Below are 19865 nucleotides of genomic sequence, written 5' to 3'. Positions count from 1 at the left end.
ACACAGGCTTAAGGGACTTGACCAGGGTCACACAGCAGACACAACTCTCTGACAAGAGTCAGAGCCTGGCACATATGTAAAAGCACTGTAGACAGAGCCAATGATAAATGTTTATATAGCTGGCAGATCAAACTAACCTTGGGGGCTGGCTTAACTTGGAACTGGTTTTTATAAATAAAGTTTTATTGGCACACAGCCGCATTTACAAAATATCATGGCTACTTCTTCAGGGGCGGAAAGGGAGAGGAAAGATAAACACAAGTGATCTTTGCTTTCAGGCCCTTTGCATTCTCAGTGCTCTCCCCAAGCTGCTGAATTAGGGGCTGGACTTCACCACGGAGAGGCCATCCCAGCCCGTCAGCAGGGCCTGCATCCATCCTGTCCTCGGACCTTCCCATCTCTTTAAAATAGAAATCCTCAGGCATTCACAAATACAGGGAGGAATACATAACAACTGAGAGAATCCCCACTCCAGTCTCACTCTGCTTCTTCAGGTAGCAACTTGCTGTGCTTTGTCCTTGTCTTCCTCTCTCTTTTCTGTGGAAGGTTTTTTAAAAAATGGAGGTGAAATTCGCATAGCATAAAACTCACCACTTAAGCGTGTGATTCTGTGGTGTTTAGTGTAAGTGTTGTGTAACCACCACTACTTTCTAGTTTGAAAGTGCTTTCATCACCATGAGAGGAGACCCTGTGCCCCTTAGCAATCACCCCTCCTACACATCCACCTCTCCCCAGCCCCTCATAAAGGCTAATGGACTTTCTGTCTCCATGGACTTGCCTATCTTGGATATTTCATACAAATGAAGTCATGTAGTATGAAGCTTATATGTCTTGTATCTTTCACTCAAGTTGAAATTTTTGAAGTTTATCAACATTGTAGTATGCTTCAGTGCCTTGTTCATTTTCCTGGCTATATAATATTTCATTGTATAAATATACAGTACTATGTGTTATTTATCTATGTTTTATTGATTGATATTTGAGTTGCATCCTAGACTTTTTCCAGTGTATATTTTATGAGTGAACACTGATCTTTATAAGACATTGGGTTTCACTGTGGCATTTTCATATATGCCTATTTTGATCATATCCATTTTCCCACTACCCTCCCTTACACTCCCTCCATCCCCTTCCTCTTGTCCTACTTCCTCTTGAAGTTTTTTAAAAAGCAATTCCAGACATCAAGTTACTTCATCCATGAATACATCAATGTACCTCTGTAGCAGATAAGAACATCTGTTTTTGTAAAGGCGGGGTGGGGGTGGGGCGGTTGGACCCAGGGCCTTTGCTCCCTCCCCAGCCCTTTTTATTTTTTATTTTGAGACAGGACCTCTGTAAGTTGCCTGGGCCGGACTTGAACTTGCAATGTTTCTGTCTCAGCCTCCCAGCGTGCTGGGATGACAGGTGTGCACCCCTGAGCCTGGCAAGGGGTTTCATTAACGCACACACACACACTCACACTCACACTCAAAATACCATGAACAGATCTTACAAAACTAACAGCAAGAGAAAGCCCCGTGGATGTGAGGGCGATCTGGCTGCCACATCTGCTACCCCACTGATCGCCAGGGTTGGGCCGGCTGATCTGGCTGGCTCTGCGGGTGTCCCCTTCCTCCCTCAACGCTCCCTGTGCGCTCCCTGTGCGACCCTCCCAAAGCCGCGCGCTCGGTCGAAGAGGACGCCCTCCCGCGATAGAGGAGGCCGTTCCTCGGTCAAGGGTATAGGAGCAGATGTGCTCCCCTGCTAGAATCTCCAAACAAGCTCCCAAGACAAAGTCCCAAAGACAGTGAAGTTCAATTTTCCCCAGCTGTCTAAACCAAGCTGTTTTTTTTCCAAAGAAGCAGATTTTTGCATTTTTCACCCTACCTTGGGAAAAAAATATAGAGACTCCCTGTGCCGTGGATATTGCTCACAGGGGAACGCAGGACCCTCCTGGTGAGAAGGAGGCCTTTGGAAAGAGCCCCGGCTGCGGGGGTGGTGGCGGGACGGGACCTGCAGGTGAAGCACTGGAGACCCCGGGTTCCCTCCCCAGCGTGGGGAGGAAGACCTGAGTCCGACCTAGGTTTTGGAGTAAATTAACTCGAGCTGCAAAGAAACCTATAAAAGTGGAATGCATTGACTTGAGCATCGCAGGACCCAGTCTCCCATGCCTGCGTTTTCCGTTGTAACCCTAGGGCCCCTTCTCCTGAGGAAGGCGGTCAGGGCTAAGAGGAAGCTGCTTCCAGAGTGAACCAGGCCGTCTCAGCGGGGGACAGCAGCTGCCCTTTAATTATCACCTTTTCCCTGACAGCATAAATAATTACCCCTGCCTGGCCAGGGGATGCGGTTAAATTCAAAGCACAGCTGCCAGGCGCCCCCTCCCCAGGCCCCGAGGAACAGGTGGAGGAGAGGGAATCTCCGACCAGCACCTCTGTGCTCTCTCAGGGTGAGGCGAAGTCCCCCGGTATCCGCGCTGTGCCGGGTGCTGCGAGGTCGCCACGCCGCGCTAAGTGACAGAGAAGACGCGCACACCCGGAAGCAGGGCGGCTCGCTCTGGGCTCTAGGTGCATCTGGGCGAAGCCCGGGCTGGGATGATCGGCAGCTGAGGTGCTGCTCGCTCCCTGTCAGTCAGCGTCGGGGACCCCTCCTTCCTCCCTCCCTCCCTTCCTCCCGCCTCCCAACCCGCAGCCGGCACCTGCTGCCTTGGAGAGGCCCCTGCTCCCAGCGCGCGCTCCTCTCCCGGCACCCGCTTCTGCCTCCAGCTGGACTTGTGCCATGGATCTGTGCCCTTGCGGTGGCCCGGAGTCCTGGGCGCTGATGAGGGGCGGCCCTCGGGACGCCCGGAGGACTCTCTGTGTCGCCTGAGCCCGACGCCCGCTGAACGCAGGTGAGCCGACCTGGGGGCGTGGGGGGCAAGGACGCCAGGACTTTAAGCTCCCTCTCCTGGCTGCCCAATCACCTGTCTGTAAAGGCGGCGGAGCGAAGATCTTCCTCACCTCTGAGGATAACTGTTCTCTGAGGGTGGGCAGTTTAACTCCGTGTGTTACTCCACCCTCCCCTTTCGGAGCAGTTTCTTTTAAAGTGTGTGTGTGTGTGTGGGGGTGGGGGAGCAGACACCCCATTCCCAGCTTATCCAGCTTATACTTGTTTCTCTTTAAAAATCCATTTCCTTGCATCCCCACCCCTCCTCTTGCTCCAGCTGCCGGGCCAGCCCCTTTGCCACCTGCCCTGGACACCTGACATTTCCCAGCAAGGACGGGGACTGACTTCAGTCCAGGTCTGCTTTTGTTTGTTTACACCTCCCTATCAGTCCTGTTCCTACCGTCACTTTCTGCTTCAAGATGTGCCCGGACAGGGCCGGGGACATAGCTCAGCGGTACAGCTCCTGCCTGGCAAGCGCAAGGTTTTGAGTTCGATTCCTGGTACCAAAAAAAAAAAAAAAAAAAGATCTGTCTGGACAGGCACCCACTCCTGGAGATGAGTGCAATCGGTCTGCACTGCACATGCAGACTAAGAAAAATGGGAATAAGAAGAAAGCCAGGCAGGCTGGACGGGGCACAGGGCCGGGAGTCGCGCGAGGCCAGCCCGAGGCTCGAGGCTTCGGAGGATCCCGGACGGAAGATCCCGCCGCCCCAGTGGCCCAAGCCGGCCCTCTGCGCCCAGCAAAGCGTGAGCTTGCTGGGAAAGGGGACGACAGATGGGCCGGTGCGGAGAACAATGACAGCATCTTTGGAAGCCACTTCCCCTGTTTAATATTTAATAGTCTCCCCCTCTGGCCCCTCTCGGGAAAGACATTGGCGCCCCGCTGCCTGGCCACTTTCGTTTTGGGTGGGGCTGTCTCTCGGTGGCTTTTGTCCCCTGAAAGGTGAGCCCAGACGGAGGCAAAGTGGGCCCTGCATGGGGAGGGGTTGGGGGAGGCCACCTCCCCTCTGCACCCTGCACCCCAATCGCAAAGCTGGTGCTGCCCCACTGGGGTCTGTCTGGGCCCCTGACCTGCTCTGATGCCCGGGCTTTGGGCCTTCCTTGTCCTGTCCTGGCCACCGGTCTTACACGGACACGGCAGACCTGACCGCTGCACACAGGCCCTCCCTCCCCGGTGGCCTCTGGCCCCCTGTGCTTCACTTTTGGGCAACTAGGTCTGAGACGGCCGCCTTTATCTCCAGGACGAGATGTAGAGAGATGGCCTCGCTGTGAACGCCCCCTTCCTCCTGACAGGAAGGGGAGGAGGGCTTGGTGTGGGTGGAATGGCTGAGCAGGGACCTGTAGGTCACACCACGTGCAGCGCAGGGACTGCAGTTGTGCGGTGGGGGCCTTTACTTAGGTTTTTATTTGTGCTTTGCAGTACTGGAAATTGAACCCAGGGTCTTTGCCTTGAGCTACATCCCCAGGCTTTTACTTCATCTTATCTTATTTTACCATATTTTATTATTGAAACAGAGTCTTGTGAAGTTGCCCTCACTGGGCCTCAACTTGCTGTCCTCCTGCCTCAGCCTCCCAGAGTGCTGGGATGACAGGCGTGTTCTTTTACGCTTGGCTTATTTACTATTTTTAATTTAAATGTTAGCCCTCAGGACCCAGAGGGCTCTCTGGGCAAGGGCAAGTGAGGGAGGTTCTATTCCAGGAACTTCCCACCGGGGCTGTGAGGGCAGGCAGAGCGGAGCCCTGGGTGAGGTTATTCTGCCCTCTCAGGCCAAGTCATATTCGTCCGATAGAGGAGGCAGAGGGCCCTGGCCAGTGGGCGGGTGGAGTCATTGTCTGAATCCCCAGACCCAGATCTGCAGGTCCCCACCTTGGACAGCAACTGGGCAGCCTCCGCTGGGGCCTCTAAGAACCGTCTCAGGCGCCAGCCCTGGGTCTGAGGAGCCTCAGAGGCCCCCACTCACCGGCGTGTGACTTCTCCCCTCTGTGCCCCAACTTCCCCTGCCCACTACCAGGCTAAGCATTGCACCAGTTGCTGGGAGGCCAGGGCCAGGTAACGTACAATCCTGAGCTCACTAAACAGAGCTGCTCTGAAATGACTCTGCAGAGCAGGGTGTATGTCTGACTCCTGCTCATGTCCGTCACTCCCACCCTCCCTTCCTCCTTTCCTTCCTTCTTCCTTTCTTTCTCTTTTGCAGTACTAGGGTTGAATTCAGGGCTTTCACACTGAGCTGCATCCCCAGCCCTTAACTTTTTTTTTTTTTTTTAATTTTGAGGCAGGATTTTGCTGTTTGAACTTGCTGTCCTCCTGTCTCAGTCTCTCAGAGTGCTGGGGTTACAGGCAAGTGCCACCATGCCAGACTTCTTTAGAGTTTTAGAATCCCATGGTGAGCAGTCATTAAGCCACAGCAGCACACAATATGTACTCAACAAATATTTGTTGAACTAATGAGAGACGTCAGCTCTCGGAGGAACCATTATAATGAATCAATGCTCTGACGTATTAGTATATGGATAACACAAGGGAGTGAGGAAGATAATGAAATACCTGCCAATCTAAATACCAAGGGGTCAAGCATACATATTCAGAACCAGGCTTGGTGGGCCACAACTATAATCCCAACCCTTGGGAGACTGAGGCAGGAGAATCTCGACTTGGAAGCCAGCCTGAAACAAACCTGAAACAAAGAAGGCTTGAAAAGTAAGCAAATGAACAAGCCCCCCAACCCAATAAAAAAACCCAAACATATTCAGGAAAAGAAAATTTCCGGGACCTAAGATAAGCAGAAGCACCCACTTGCCTTGCCAGGAAGGTCTGGGTGAGAGAGATTAGAGGAGCGCTCTCCCTGCGGGCTGTTCTTTCCTTTTATTATATGCAGTACCGAGGACTGAACCTGGGCCTTCATGCATGCTAGGACTCCCGCTCATTTTATTTTCCTTTGAAGCGGGGTTTTATTAAGTGGCCCAGGCTGGGTTCAAACTCATGATCCTCCTGTCTCAGCCTCCTAAGTAGCTGAGATTACAAGGAACGACTGACCCACTCAGCAAGTCCCTGTTGATCAGGCGCTGGGTTAGGCTCCAGGGGTTTCACTGAAAATGAGCTCTCTGAGTGCAGTGACACGGATGACGACGGTGGGGAGCGCTTTGAGGGCTCCTCCCGTCAGGTGTGTTCTGAGCAGGCTGCAGAGAGCAAGTTATGATTGATCATCCTTTGGTATCCAGAGGGTTTGCTCCAGGATCCCCAGCAGGTGCCAAAAACTTGGATTGAGGTTGATTAGATCCTCGGACCTGGAACCCAAGAATACAGAGGACTGACTACATTTTGCTGTCGCGATGACTCCACAAATGTGCGCTCTAGCCATCCTCATTTCACAGCTAAGAATGTGGCCCAGAGAGGTCAGGTGATTTCCCTGAGGCCACACAGCAAGAGGGGCAGATCTAGGATCACAGCCTGGGCAGGAGATGTGATTCTGTGGTCACGAAGCCCCAGGCAGAAGCCAATGCCAGGGGCGGGATGGGTGGGCAGGGGTGTGGGCACAGACACACACGGTGTTTCTTCTCACACAGAAACATCCTTGGAGCTGGACTTGGGGGCAGTGAGGGGGTTGAGGGTGGTGAAGGCTGGGGACTCTGAGATCGCTTGTGGGGTGAAGTGGGGGGGAGCACGGGAGCCCACACTAGCTAGAGTGATGGCTTTCTTGCAAATCTGACCCCCTGAGGGTACCTGTGAGCACCCGAGTCAGGTTCATGTCCCTCACGGGCTTGGAACCTTCTGTGGCTCCCACCTTCCTCAGCAAATCCAGAGGTCTCCCTGGGGCCTGCCAGGCTCAGCACCTTCTGTCCCCAGCACCTCCTTGCCCTGCTTCTTGTAATTTCCCTCCCCACTCACTCTGATCCAGTCACGCTGGCCACCGGGCAGCAGCAGCCCCAGAGCCTTTGCTCGGCTGTTCCTCTGGAGCGTTCTGCATCCAGACCCCTCACAGCTCCCGACAGCCCCCTCCTCAGGAGCTCCTTCTGGGATCACCTGCTTCCCTTCACTTCTTCCTCTCCTGTCTACTCCTGTCTATCCCACCTTGTGTATTTTATTTCTTTTTCCTGTTTCTGGTCTGCCTCCTCAACCTGAAGTTCAACTCCAGGTTACTTTTTGTTGTTGTTGAGAGAAAATACCTGACACCCAAATTTAAGGAAGGAAAGGTTTATTTAGCTTCCATTTTGTGGAGGTTTCAGTCTATAATCAGCTGGCTCCAAGGCAGGGTGGCAGGGCAACACTTTAAGGCCGAAGAAGACAGCAAAGCAACAAGAGCGAAAGGGGGCGAGAAGCAAGCCTCTTTTTTTTTATATTGTGAGCAGGCTACCCCCAACCCCACCATCTCCGAGCCCTCCTCCAGTACTGGATGAGGACGTTTATAAGGTGAGGACCCTGGTCTCCTGCCAGTCACTTAGCTAACCTTTTAAACTTCTCAAGTTGACACAGTGTATGGACCATAACAGGGGCTTTTGTCTCCTCTGGCTCCCTGCCAGGCCCCCAGGTTGAGAACTGTGCCTGGCATTCAGTAGGTGTCCGGTATGTATTGCTGGATGGATGGAGGGGCGGGGTGGCAGCGGGACAGAGGAAGGCGGAGATAGGACAGTATTTTGGGGGGAAGAATCTGGCCTGTGATTGAGCAGTTTGCACAGGCCCCGTGCAGCCTCATGCGGGGGGGTGGGGGGTACCCCCCACCCTGTCGTCCCGTCTCCCGGCTCCCAGGTGACCTGTCCCCCTTGTGCGGGGAGCTGTGTGCCCCACTGTGATGACATTGTCCGCCCGGCCCCACGGGCGCCTCCTCCTGGACCCGCCTCTCGGTCGGGTCTGCGCTCGTGTGGGGGCAGGGTGGGAGTTTCACTCCAGGACACAGGCGCTCTGCCAGTCCTAGTTTTAACGTGTCCCTCCACCTTGCTCCCTGTCAGGGAGGAGACGGGGTGTGGGGATTTCACACCACTCACTTTGAGTTGTGGCAGAGTCGGAACAACGCCCCTCTCCACGCCTGTGTGTCTGACCTACTGACAGCAGGCGACACCGCCCTGGGCGCCCGGCTACTTACTCCGGACTGTATTTACTCATCAGCGCATGCGTCTCCTTACCCCACCCATCTCCTTACAGGGCCTACATCTCATTGTCATCATCATCGTCATCACCATCATTGGTGTTTTGAGACAGGGTCTCGCCATGCAGTCCAGGCTGCCCTTGAACTCACTTTGTACCCCAGGCTGGGCTTCAACTTGTGACCACCCTCCTGTCTCAGCCTCTTGAGTGCTGGGATTGCAGGCATGTGCTGCCATGTGCAGCCACATCTCCTTATGGACGCCATACCTATTCATCAGTTTTCCCATTCAGGAGATGCTGGTGTTGGGAATTTGAAGGACCCCTGTAAACACTTAGGTACCTGCATGAGGCTGGGTGCACATTTTGGGTCACTTGTTAAAAATTAAATTTTTTTACACATTTAGGTTATTTGTAAAGTATATATGGCATAAAACTGACCATCTTCACTTTCTTTTTAAATACTGGGGATGGAACCCAGGGCCTTTGCACTGAGCTACACTGCCAGCTCTTTTTGTTCTTTGATCTTGAGCCAGGGTCTTGCTGGCTCAAGCTACTCAGGCTGCCTCTAGCTTGTGATCCTCCTGTTTCAGCTTCCCAGGGTGCTGGGATCACAGGTGTGTGCCACCATGCCAAGATCAACCCCAGTCATTTCTAATTTTATTTTGAGACAAAGTCTTGTTCATTTGCCCAGACTGGCCTTGAACTTGTGATCCTCCTGCCTCAGCCTCCCCCTTAACCATTTTTAAGCCTGCAGGTCTGAGGAACTAGCGATGTTTGTGTTGTTGTGCAAGCATCACCACCGTACATATCTGAAACTCCGTCCCCATTGCACACTCACTCCCACCTCCGCTCCCCAGCTCCTGGCACCCACCGCTCTACTTCTTCTCTCTGTGACTCTTACTACTGCAACCGGGCTTCCCGGAAGTGGAGTCTTACAATATTTGGCTTTCCTGTCTGGTTTATTTCCCATAACGTCCTCAAAGTCCACCCACGTTGGAACACGTGTCAGAATTCCCTTTCTCTTTAGGGCTGAGTAATATCCCACTGTTTGCTTATGCACCTGTCTCTCCCTGAGTGGACAGTTGGTTTTTTTCCTGGTTAAGTTTTAATTCTAGGTAGATCCTCAGCTCTTCCCACCTACTGGCTACCTGCAGCAGAGAGTGTTTGTTCAGGGCCTGAAATTGCCTTTACTATCAGTCAAATGAAACACCGCCCGGAAGGTGATGACTGCGTTTGAGGGTCGATTCGTGATGACATTTGGATTATCTGTGTCCCGGCTTCCGGAGCCCGTGCTCGGCCGGGTGTTGCTCCCTCCGCCGTTTCCACCGACTTAGCAACCCCTGTCTCGTCCTGGACTGCATTAGGCTGCTTTATGGGCTGAGCTCTTTGCACGCAGAGAAAGGCAGAATCCAATGCCGCAGCAACGGAGGAGGGTAAAGGCGGGAGAGAGGAGGCGGGGCTGTGCTTTCACACACAGCTGCTCTTTTTACCGATCGTTCCCTGTTCTCAACGGGACGCCAGCTGTGTTATCCCACTCGCATGCAAGGTTTCAGGGCACGAGGAAAACCTTCCAAACGGAAAGGCGTGCTGCCTCCCTCAGGTACAGTTGTTCCTTGGTGCCCGGGGGAAATCGGCACCAGGGCCCCGCAGACCCTGAAATGACACCGCGCACAGATCCTCCTTACACCTGAGGTGATCTCTAGGTGACCTGTACCACCTACCACAAGAGAAGTGCTTGTTGTGCTGTGTCACTTGGGGCGAAAAGACAAGAAAAAACAGCACGCATGTTCAGCACAGGTGAATATTTTTACCAAGTATTTTCCCTCAGTGGCCCGTTGGATCTGTGGCCGCACAACCATGGCTCCAGGTTCGACTGTAGTGTATTAATGCATTGCTGTGCCCCTATCAATCTCTGTGTGGGAGTGCTGACCCCAGTGGGAGGTATTTGGGGTTTAGTTGCGGTCATGGTGGGGGGACCCCCCTGATGGATTAGTGCCCTTAGAAGAGGAGACATCAAATCCCTGTGCTTTGGGTCGGGGACTGAGGCAGGAAATCTCGAATTTGAGCCCAGCCTGGGCAACTTAGTGGTTTAGCAAGGCCCTATCTCAAAATAGGGTTGGGGATGGAGGTCAGTGCGAAGGCTTTGGGTTCCCTCTGCAGTGCCACCAGAAAAAGAAAAAAGAAAAGAGGACCCTGGAATTTCGTTAGGGGCTGGTTGGTCACTGAGCACGGGTCTGTACAGCAGGATATCACCTTGATTCTGGTGAGGGAATGTCAAATTTAAAATGTGCACACTGAGTTAGCAATGCCACTTCTAGGGTTATTCCACAGAGATACTGTGGTGGTGTCCAGAGAGCTGTGTATAGGACCCTGGCTCCAACACCCTGAAGAGCAGCAAAAACCAGAAAGATACAGGTGTCCAGACTGGATCACTTCTACAGAGCCCAGTAAGCGTAAGGTTCCAGTCCCTGGCCTGCCCCGTTTTTCTTTCCTCCTTAGGTCCTTCTGTAGTGGACACTTCTGAGTCTCTAGCCCTCTCTGGGAGCATTGTGTGTTTTCTAACATGGATGATGAGCCTCTGAAATTAGAGAATGTTCTTACCTTTGTTCTTCAGTGCTCTATCTTTTACTCTTTTTTTTTTTTTTAAATCAGTTAGTACCTCTTGTTTCATTCTTGGACACGGCTGGGTAAAAGCCCTGTCCACGTGGGATGGGGGAGGTCACAGGAGGTCCTTAGACTCCCTGGGCTGTCCTTCCCTGCCTCTTCCCCGTTGCTCCTGAGCTAGGCTGCAAGAACCAACAGCATCGCCCTCTGGTTGCCATGGCGATGCAGGTTGATCTTGGTCCAGGCTTGGCGGTGGGAGTCGGCCTTGACCTCAGTGTGGCTTTTGCAAGGATGTGGGCAAAAAATGGGTACAACCAAGAGCTGGTGCCCTGGGTGGGTTCTGTTCCTGCTAGCGCACCAACAGGAAGGCCGCCTCTGGCTTCCGGCTTTGTGCTCTTTGTTTTCTTCTGTTTGCTTGTCCCCACTGTCTTCCTTCGTACTGTCTGTTTGCCGCACCTGGCTGTTTCTTGGTGGAGCAACCCCTGTGTTTGCTCTGAGCCGCAGTGGGGCAAACAAGGTGGGGGATCACACACCTGGTCACGAGGCCCTGCAGGTGCCCGGGTGCTGGGGTGGATGCCCAGCTGGGAACTGATGGCGGGCCAGGCTGTTTGTTTGTTGCGCGTACACACAGGACAGCTGGGGCTCTGCTGGAGCCACTCACGAGGCTCTGCAAAGGGCCCCGGTGACGCTGCTGGAGCAGATGTCCCCATCCCCTGCGATGTCCCCTTTCTCCGACCTGCCACAAATCAACACAAAAGCTGGTGTCTACCAAGCACTTTCCACGGCCTGACCGTGCTGTGACATTGTCTTCTCACGGGGGAGCCCTTGGTCCCTCCCAGAAACTTTCTGAAGGACAGCTGGCCTCTGTGTCTGGAGCTTCCCCATCTGGCTCCTACCAGCCACACATCAAAGACATGGAATTGGTGCTGAACATATACACATCTTTCTTTTTTTTGTTTTTTGGGTTTTTTTGTTTTGTTTTTCCAGTACCGGGAATCGAACTCACGACCTTGCGCTTTCCAGGCAGGCACTTTGCCCCTGAGCTAAATCCCCAGCCCCCATATACACATCTTTCTGATCTTCACACCCTAACCAGTACAGTGTAGCTCTATATACCAATACACCAATACAGTGTATTCACATAGCATTTGCATTGGATATGTGTCTGGACATGACTTAAGGGCGACAGGAGATTGTGAGTAGGTTTGGTGCAAATCTGGGTCACTTTGTATAAGGAACCTGAGCATCCCTGGAGTTTGGTGTCTGCAGGGGTCCAGGAACTTACCCTCCAATGACACTGGGTGACAACTATGCCGATTGATCCTCATGGTGTGGAGAAGAAAGCAGAGCCTCAGAGGCTTGGGTAATTTGAAGGGGGCTCCACAGCTAGTTGCTACATGCTGGGGTCAACACTGGCTTCAGAATACTGAGGTAAAGTACTTTTCCCAACACACTATATCCCTACTTAGAAAAAGCTCTGGATTCCATGTGGTGGTTTGTAAGACACTTGATAGCATTTCCTGGGTGGACTCATTCCTAAGACTGTCCATCCATCCAACCATCCATCCATCTATCCATCCATCCACTCATCCATCCACCCATCCACCAGTCCATCCATCTATCCACCAGTGCATCCATCCATCCACCAATGCATCCATCCATCCATCCACCAATCCCACCAATCCAACCATCCATCCATGCATCCATCCATCCATCCATCCATCCATCCATCCAGGCAATATATATTGAAGGTGTCTGGGAGCCAATGGCAACAGGACAATCCAAGATCTTTGTCCCCATGGAGCTCACAGGGAGTGGATGAGATACAAGTCCCACACATAAGCACTGGACTCAGGGAGCAGTATACATATGCAGACCTCACTGGGAAGCATGATGGGGCACTGGCTGGGGTGTCACTTTGGGCAGAATGGTCCAGTCAAGTGCCCCTGACTGCATCCTTGAATGGTGAAAGGAGCTACCCTGTTGCAGACTAAGGAAAGGAGGAGGGAGCAGCAGGTGCAGAGAGGGGAATGAGCCTGGGAAAGGCCAGACATGGCAAGGAGGCCAGTGAATCCGGGGTGTAGAGGGCAAAAAGAAGAAGAGAACGGGAGGAGGCTGGGGAGGAGGCAGCCCCATGGGATGTACTTTTCTCCTGTTAGCCCACATGTTGGCTGCCGTGTTCTGGCTGTGTGATGGCTGGACGCAGGATGTATTTTGGCTTTGATCCAGGTGAAGGGAAGTGGGGAATGGAGATTGTCAACTCTATTTGCAGCTTGGGCATCAGGGTACACTGGGGGGTCTGTAATGAGATGACCTTTCTGTCACTATGACAAAATACCTAAGAAAATCAGCTCAGAAGAGGAGAGCTTGATTTTGGTTCATGGTTTCAGAGGGCTCAGTCCATGGTCTACTGGCTCTGGGCAGAAGGATCATGGCAGTGGGAGGAAGAGGAGGAGGAGCAGGAAGAGGAGGAAGAGGAGGAGGCTGCTCACTTCATGGTAGCCAGGAAGCAGAGAAGCAGACAGAACAGAAGAGCTGGGGATAAGGTGGTCTCCAAGGGCTCACACAGTGACCCATGCCCTTCAGTCAGCCTCTGCTTCCTTATTTTCCACCACTCCCAATAAAGCTATGACATTATGGGCTCATCACTGGTGATGCAGAGCCCTCCTGATCCAGTCACCTGTAGCCCCCACCACTGAGCACTATTGCCTGGAGACCAAGCCCTCCACACAGGAGCCTGGAGACACCGACTATTCAGACCATGGCGAGGGCAGTCAGGCATTTTTTCTTGAGTCTGGATGACAAGAAGGTGGATGCCTCAGAAAGTGTCGTCTAGCGTGAGCACCTCAGGGGTGGCTTTGCTGTTCCTCCTGCCTTGGCAGTATGGAGAGTCCTGATGTTTAGAGCAATTTCTCCCCTTCTTCCTCCTCTTCTCCCTCTATTTCCTCCTCCTCTTCCTCTCTTTTCTCCTTCTCTTGCTTCTCCTTCCTCCTCTCCCTCCCTTTCTCCCTCCCTTCTTTCTTTTGGTTCTGTACTGAGGATTGAACCCAGGGCCTTCACACTGAGCTACATCCCCAGTCCTTTTTAAAATGTTTAATTTTGAGTCAAGGTCTCACTAAGTCACTAACTTGTCCAGGCTGGATTTGAATTTGTGATCCTCCTGCCTCAGCCCCAGATTACAGTCTTGTTGCCATGCCCAGTTTAGAACTTTTCTCATCAAAATGCTTCCACCATGTCTAATCATTGAGTTTTCTTTTCTTTTGAGGTACTGGGATGGAAACCAGGGCCCTATGCATGCTAGGCCAGTGCTCACCACTGAGGTGCACCCCAGCCCTAATCTCGAGGTTTTACTAAAGAATACCGCCGGCACACGCAATCTAGAAGCTGGATTCCTCCTCACATCCGTGCAATGAGGAGGGGCGACTCTTACAAGGAGCCTGGCCATCACATAGCAAGGCCGAGCTGTGTAGGAGAGCCTCGAATCTACCTCCTGTCCTCGGTTTTATTTCTGCAAAATGGAAAGGAATGCACCTTCTATGTGCAAGTGGTTATTGAAGATATAGGAGATTTCTTTTTTCGGGGTGAGAGAAAGGTATTTGAAAAAACACAAAAGACTTTAGAAATGAGCAGTCCTAGGCAATCAAGAGTGAAGTCTCACGGGGAGTAAATGGAAGCGTAAAGGCCCCAGGAAGGGCAGGTCTCTGGGCCCGGCTGGTAACAGGACTTGCAGGAAGCTGGAGGACAAGTGCACTGTGCAGCCGCCGTGGGGCTGATCCTCCCGCAGCGGATGGGATTCTCATTTACTCTGAAAGGGAAGGGAAAGAACAGAGCAGAGCGAGGGAATGAGAGGGGCGCCGTGCGCCTTCCTGCTCCGGACTCTTCGCAGCTGGGGGATCTGTCCCCACAGATCTGCTCCACCTGTGGGTGCCATGGTCATTTGTGAAATGTGTGTGCGTGGGTGACGTGCAGCCTCTTGGTTCTATTCCATTGTTCCCCGCTTTCTGATAGATTCGCTTTTCCTGGAAAGGTAGTGAGGAACCCAGGCTGGAAAAATCAGCAAGGTGTGAAAATGCGCTGTTGAGGGAGGGATGGATTCCAAAAGCTGGGCGCCATGTTGCTCTGAGAAGAAATAAGCGCAGTCTTCTGTGTGGTCCACAGGACGCTGCAATCCCTGCCACCACCTTCTGTACCCCCCTCCTTGTTCACTCACAGCCACACAAGTCTTCTGCTTGCTTGTGTGTGTGTGTGTGTGTGTGTGTGTGTGTGTGTGTAGAACCCAGGGACTCTGGGAGGCCAGGCAAGTCCCTCACTGAGCTGCACCCAGCCCACCCCCTGGTTCCTTGAGCAAATTGCACAGGGTCCGTCTTCAGGACCTTTGCACCCATGTCCCTCCTGTGTCACCTCTTTTGGCCTCTGCCCAGCTGTCCCTTATGCTGTGAGGCCATCTAATATGCAACTACCTTACTCAACACTTTTGGTTGCTGTTTGTCACACAATATAAATGTACACAATCTTTGTCAGTTTAAAACAATTTAAAAATTATATTAAAAAGAAAAATAGTGTTTTTGGTTTGCAATGGATCTTGCTATGTTGGCCAAGCTGCCCTGGAACTCCTGGGCTCAAGCGATCCTCCTGCCTCAGCCTCTGGTGTAGCTGGGGCCATGGTGGGGGCACCAGCATGCTCAGCATAAAAACTAAAATTAGAAACAAGACCATATGTACTATTTCTGCACTATACTGAAGTTCTTGTCAGTGGGTTAAAGTGAGCTAAAGAAATAAGGACAGGAGCTTCCCCTTCTCCTAAAATGAGTGCTGCGTGCTCCTGCTATTCTGGATAAGAAGCAGCTTGCTGTTCACTGAATAGCGAAGGCAGATGTGTGCCCTGGCCCTCCTTATCTGCATTTTCACTGTCGGTGGTTTCCCTGGAGTCGTCTGTGTTCAGAAAATATTAATATTGGTAGGGAGGTAGAATACTCATGTAACTTTTATGAGAGAATATGGCGCACTTGTCCCATGTGATTAGTACTCATTGCTGCTAACCTGTCACAGTGACTAACAGATGAATTACAGTTTATCGTAGGTACACATGTATGGGCAGAACTGTACATATAGGGTTTTATCTGTGGTTTCAGATATCCAATGGGGTCTTGGGACATAATGAGGTGTGTTTGAAAAATATGGTGAATATTTAAATTTTAAAAGATATTACACTAAAAGGCACATTGCCATTTACCCCCTTCAAAATATTTCCCCAGAGAATGCCTGTAATCCCAGCACTTGGGAGGCTGAGGCAGGAAGACGGATGTGAGTTCAAGGCCGGCCTGAACTAAAAAAAAAAAAAAAAAATTGAGACTGTGGAAATGGGAAGGGGATCTGGAGACAAAGGAAGCGGCAGGAAGGGGAAGACATAGTAAAAAGATCAAGATTCCTTATGCACTGAACTTCCCCGAGAGTAAGGCCAGGTCTTAGAGTAATTTTTGCTCCAAAAGACCTAATAGGATTTATTCTCAGGGGATGTCCTGTTTTCTCATGTACAACAGTCTACATCTATTATGTACAAGAACTATGTTTATGCCATCTTCTTTGGAGCATTGTCATGACTCCCAACCCCGAATTCCAGCCTGACTTTCTGGGGACTCCATTTCCATTGGCCCGACCTCTCGTGTCCAGCAGGAGATCTCTCCTGAAGCGCGCGGTTCTCGTCCCTGTCGTCTGCTCTCAGGGCAGTGGCCACACGGCTCTCAGGATTTTGTCCGGTCGGTTCCTCCCCCAAGTCGAGGCCTCTGGCAGGCGGCTTCACAAAGCTTCCACCAAAGCGAGGGTCAGCTGAAGGCTTGGGAGACAGGAGGGGCAACAAAATGACGACAGCTGAGAATGAAGGTCCACACGAAAGTGACAAAAACCGGCCTGGGATGTAGCTCAGCGGCACAAGCTCCTGCCTGGTAAGCGCGAGGTCCTGAGTTCGATTCCCTGTACCAAAAAAACAAAACAAAACAAAACAAAAAAAAGACAAAAAATTTGCAGGCCCCAAATCCAAAGAATGTTTCTTTATTTCACACAAGGTGTGCTGAGTCCAGAGGATTCTTAGGAGATCCACTGCGCCTCGCGCTCATCCGTGTGCAGCAGACGGCACCCGCTTAGGTGTTTACAAACGCTTACCTATGACTTAGGCTATCATTTGAGTGTGTCAATAGCATTATTTATTCATACTTAATTATATATTAATATTATTATTTTATAATTCAATATGTCCGTACTAAATGCATCTGTCTGGCTGACGATCTTCACTGGGGCTTATTTTGGGAGAGGGCTTATACTATGAGCACCTGAAAAAAATCGCCCTAAGGCTTATTTTCTAATGAGGTCTTATTTTCAGGGAAACATGGTCTGTGTGCTAACTCCCCAAGACAAATGCATGTATTATGTATCACAAACACATACTGATTAAAAAAAAAAAAGTCAAAAGCAAAGCAAAAATTCTCCCCCTTATTTCACGCATGCGTATTCCCTCCTTCTCGCTGTTTCCTGGAGCGGTTCTGGGGTCCTCCTTCGTGAGTACCTTCGCTTGCACTACTCTGGCTGCCTTAACAGCCTGAACTGATCAAAAATGTTTCCCTTTCATGGTCACTTTGACGTTGGGGTGGAGCCAGGAGTCCCAGGGTGCCAGACCTGGTGAATAAGGTGGCTGAGGACACAGTGTCATGTTTTTACAAACCTGCTTTCTGTTGGCTGGTGCTTCGCAGCAACACGCACAGTAGCTTTGATCCCACCTTGTAAAGATGCTCCGGAAAGAGGACTTCCAGAACTGCTTCAGAAAGTGACAAGGATGGTGGGAGAATTTTGTTCAAAATGAAGGGAGTGTTTTGAGGGGGTTTCATGCTAATGTGTCTTTTACTGTAATGCATTTTCATTTCTATTTTTAATTTCTTTTTTTGAGACAGAGTCTCACTAGTACCCCAGGCTGGCCTAGAACTCATGGAGCTCTTCCTGCCTCAGCCTCCTGAGTCCTGGGATTACAGATGTGCATCCCTGTTCCCTGCTTGTAATACGGTTAAAAATGTAAACATTAACTGTGTATTTCGATCATACCAATAGCCCCCATGGATAAGAGAGGACTGCTGTGCAGTAAAGTGGTACTGCAGTCCTAGGAGGAAAGGAAGAGAGGACAGAGGGGAGAGGAAAGCAGGACTCAGAGCGACACCGTACAAAGAGACAACCACAGAGGCACGAACGCCAGGCACCCAGGAACCAAGGAGCGGGACCCTGGGAGAAGCCACGCCTGGCTTTGGGTGTCGGGCTCCCTGTCCTGTGGGACAGCACCTTTCTGTTGCTTTTTGCCCTCTGTGGTCCAGCTGGTCCTCCCCACCCAGGGGCTCCCTGTCCTCAGATTCAACCAACTGCAGATGGAAGGTGTGTTCTAAACACTGACCTGCACTGGACAGAGGTGGCCTTTTCCCTGCCACGATTCCCCAAGGACGCCGTGCAGCCAGGGCGTGCACACAGGTGGCACTGCCCCGGGTTGGCAGGGACGGTTCTGAGTCTGCGGGAGGAGAGGCGCAGGCCCTCGGCAAACGCAACACCGTTGCTGAAGGGGCTCGAGCATCCTCGGGGCCTGGTGTCTTTGGGGTCCCCAAGCCGGTCCCCGGGATGTTGGGGACGGTGCTCCTGTACTCTGGCAGCCGGGTGACCCACACCCATTTCTCTCCTTATCCTCCATAGTACTTTCCAGCTCCTCATCCCTACGTCACGTCTTCACCTATTTTGATCCTTGTCCGTCTTCCTCCTTAAAATGTTCTGTCCACCAGGGTAGGGACCTCTGTCAGCCTTACTCACAACTGCATTTCCAGGGCCAGCTCAGGCCCCAACACACTCTGGGTGCTCTCTCAGGGATTGTCGAGTGAATAAGTGAACAAAGACAAAGGTTTTCTTAGGGCTTCAAGATCCTCTGGTGTTGAGTATGTGAGTGGTGGGAACTCTGTTCCTTTCATCTTTTCAAAACAGCCCAACTAGAGTCCATGGTTTTTGCCCTACTGGGAATTGAACTCACGGAGCTGCATGCCCAGCCCTGCATCCTTTTTGAGATAGAGTCTTGTTAAGTCATTAAGTTGCCCAGGCTGGGCTCACACTTGGGGTCCTCCTGCATCAGGCTGCCTGAGTGCTGGGATGATAGGCGCGCATCACCACGACAGCTCTTTACAGTCAATCTTAATGTATACTACAGAATAGCTCCGAGAGAAGGCTGGAAGTGGTTCAGTGCAAAGGATCAACAAATGTCAGATGCACTGGTTGTGCTAACGGCCCTGGTTTGATCATGACACCACATTGACATGTACCAAACTTCATACTGGGTCCTATCCATATTTACAATCATGTGTCAATTAAATATAAAACAAAACTTCCCAGCTCTCTGGGAGGCTGAGGCAGGAGGATCCCAAGTATGAGACCAGCCTGGGCAACTTAGTGAGACCCTATCTCCAAAAAAAAAAAAAATTAAATAAATGAAAAATAAAAGGCTAAAGATGTAGCTCAGTGTGAAGGCCTTGGGTTTGATTTGCAGTATCGCGCACGTGCGTGTACACACACACACACACACACACACACAGATAAAATAAAAATTTAAAAAGCTGAATTATGTTCACAGCTGCTGTGCTGCTGTCGCCCTATAATTAACCAATGCTGCTTCTTGCTGAGCTGCAGCCGAAGAAAGGGGTACCAAGCCCATAGCAAGGCTCTCACCAAGCAAATTGCCCCCAAATCCACCTGCGGTAAAGCCCCTAGGAAACAAATGGCTGCATTTCCTCACTGCTCCTAAGGGGTGGGGAAACCTCATCTTTGCAGGCCTGGGCTGTGGCACTCTGTGACATTAGACGTTGTCAGAAGTCCACTGAACTTCTGCTTTGCAAACTCCCTATCCCGCGTCGGGTGTGGCAAACCGCTCAGGACTTCATAACAGCTCGGTGCTTACAGAGCGCAGCTATCCGTGCTTTGCGGGAGGCAGGCGAGGCCCGGCTGAGGATACCAACCCGTGCACCGTCCCTGCCAGACGTGTAACAGTGATGACGCCAAAAGATACCCAACTAGCGCACTCGCGGAGAACGTGCTTAAGAGTCCACTACGGGGCTGGGGATTTAGCTCAGCGGCAAAGCGCCTGCCTGGCAAATGCAAAGTCGTGAGTTCGGTTCCTGGTACCAGAGAAAAGCCAAAAAAAAAAAAAAAAAAAAAAAAAAGAGTCCACTATGGTGGAAAACATTTCATCCTTAAAAAATTTTTTTCTTTTCTT

The sequence above is a fragment of the Chinchilla lanigera genome, unplaced genomic scaffold (genome assembly GCF_000276665.1).
Source record: "Chinchilla lanigera isolate Chin_1 unplaced genomic scaffold, ChiLan1.0 scaffold00014, whole genome shotgun sequence".
Taxonomy (NCBI): domain Eukaryota; kingdom Metazoa; phylum Chordata; class Mammalia; order Rodentia; family Chinchillidae; genus Chinchilla; species Chinchilla lanigera.
This window is presented reverse-complemented; position numbering follows the sequence as displayed.